Source organism: Fukomys damarensis, unplaced genomic scaffold (genome assembly GCF_012274545.1).
Source record: "Fukomys damarensis isolate Sample0158 unplaced genomic scaffold, DMR_v1.0_HiC HiC_scaffold_5, whole genome shotgun sequence".
NCBI classification, from domain to species: Eukaryota; Metazoa; Chordata; class Mammalia; order Rodentia; family Bathyergidae; genus Fukomys; species Fukomys damarensis.
The window spans coordinates 45,814,228-45,817,091 of NW_022900917.1; positions in this window are offsets into that span (position 1 = coordinate 45,814,228).

The following is a 2,864-nucleotide window of genomic DNA, read 5'->3' on the forward strand; positions in this document are numbered from 1 at the left end:
CAAATAGCCAACATCTATTACCAAGCATATGTGTGACAGAATCTCCACATGATTCTAGCTCTCAGATCTGGAACTTAATTATTCCAAATGAGGCCTTGGACATCATGGAGAACAGTTACTAACTATGCTTGATGCCCTTTTGTAAATTCCTGACCCCAAATGACTACTGTGTAACATCATTAAGTTTAGGGTTGTCTATTGCTGAAAGAGGAAAAGTCATAAACAAATGGGAATCAGAATATTTTCATGCACAACACTGTATTATTCTTAAAGTTAGGCAAATTATTGTGATGCCCTTAGAAGTAAAATAGATGGACAACCTAGTAAAGTTTCATTTGATTTGTATAAGCAGAAAAGCTATAAAATTGAGCAATAAAAATTTGACTGAAGTCATTACAAATTATGACTTTACCATTTTTTTTTATTTGACTCATTCAGCAGATCCAAACCCAATAACAAGATGGGAAGGCCACGTTTTCTGAAGAAAGGATTTTGCTATTTTTTGCAAAAATTTTATACTATAGTCTTCTTAGCCTTCTCCAAAGGAGCCCAAAGTGTTGTAGTGAAAAGGAAATAACCAATTATAAGAATTCAGAGATTAGTACCCGGGCCGAGGATATAGCTCAATGGTGCCGCCACCTGTCTTTTGATCCCCAGTACCAAACAACAACAACAACAACAACAACAAAACAAAAAAAACAAAACCAGAGATTAGTACCGTTGGGGTTAGGTCTGCCTCACAGTGGCTCGGCATTTCCCTGTATGCAACCAATGGTTAGTCCCTCTGTTCCATAATGCAAGGTCAGAAAAAAAAAATTGAGAAATTGGCATGATCCTTATACTGGTTTCTTGACTAGCTAAGTGATGGCTATTATGGTGGGGAAAGATAAATAGAAATCTCCAGAACTGCCTCTGCTGATCAAAATAATAAACCAAAAGTAATGACATTTTAGAGGGAGACTGCTGCATTAGTCCTCATCAGGGACATAAAGAATGCAGGAGTAGTAATTTCTACAATATCCTCATTTAATTAGTTTATGTAGCTTATACAGCAGATAGACAGATCTAAAGAATGACAATGGAGTATTTTAAAGTTGATAAGGTGATGATTTGAATTGCAGCTGCCATTCCAGATGTGGTTTATCTACTTCAGCACATCAACAAATCCCCTAGCATACTGCAGCTATTAATCTGGCAAATGAAATTTGCTTTCACGTGACATGGCCAACAATACACATTTACAGTCATACCAATATCAAATCTTCAATTCTCTGTCATAATCATAATCCGGTCAAAAGGGACCTTTTATCACTTCTTCAATCCGCAAAATAACAAATAACACCCATTACATTAGTGTGATGCAGTTTGGACCTGATGTAGGAGAAAGAAAACATTCTTGGACATCTTTCCAGACACATGTATCCACCTTAATGAAAATATTAGGGGTCTAATAACCAGAACTGAAGAACAACAAATTGTTGTACATGACTCTTCCCCCCTTAAGAAAGAGGCCCAGCACTTATTAGGCCTTTTTGCTTCTGGAGGGGCAATGTATTCTTTACATACATTTCAAGTATAGCATCAACACATATATTTAATATTTCAACCTATTTACTAAATAACTTCAGAGGCTTACAGTCTGAATAGGATCCAGAGCAAGACATGGCTCTGAACAGTTCAGAATTATTTAAACTCTTCTGTGATTTTATTCACTTGATCCAGCAGATCTTACAGTATCTAAAGTGTATACAGATGATGAATCTGCTGATGGACCAGGTGGAAGGTCCATACAGGTGACTACAGCAAAAGTACCACTCTCTGTATGTAACTATTCTCTGAGAAGCAACTTTTGGTTTTCCTGAGTCCTAATGGACACAAAATGCTATACCATGGTCACTAAATTACTATTAAACTTGAACATTCTGTTGAGAACTAGGCTAGGGACACCAAGCCACGAAAGTAGATATACACAGCTGTACCTCATTGAGCAGATATGTTATATATCAGCTTCAAAATATCCTAAATAAGTTATGTCAATGAAAGCTAGGCTAGGGACACCAAGCCACGAAAGTAGATATACACAGCTGTACAACCTCATTGAGCAGATATGTTATATATCAGCTTCAAAATATCCTAAATAAGTTATGTCAATGAACAAGTAGCTCACATTGTTAAGGATTACAACTGTTTTAGCACTTTCTCTTTCTAAACCCATACGTATTTTATTTGATCTCTTGACTTAAAAAGAAAAAAAAATAGTGTGCCTTTCAAGTGCTGTATGGTATCCCGGCAGCACTCAAAAATGGTCACCATATCCTTAATCAGAGGAGATGAAGAATACTACCAAAGGGAAATTTTGCAAGTAAGCCAAACTTCAGGCAAAGTATCCAATGGCTTATTTTGCCTGGAAAAAGAGATGGCCAAATGTATGTATACACATTGTTTCATAGGTAGTGCTTAGACAAGGAAGTGTAGTAAAGAGGTACATAAGTAGATTTCTCTAAATGGTCATTTTTTGTTCTATAGGATACTACCCCCAAAAAAGTAAAGGCAGCACAAGAAGATCATAATAATCAGCCTCTTTCCTGAGCTACTCGTCTTTGACCGATAAATTCATATGAAAATGGCCATGGTAACAGAGTTGGAGATTATAAAGTGCTAAATTACTAAAAATTCTGTGCTTTCATGCTTATATTAATGTAGAGATTACAAAAGTATCTACCGCACATGGTCATTGCGAAGTTGAAATTAAAAATGCATGAGAGGGCCGGGGAGTTAGCTCAGTGGTGTCATCACCTGCCTCGCAAGTGCAAGGACTGAGCTCCATCCCTGGTACCAAAAAAAAAAAAAAAAAAAAAAAAAAA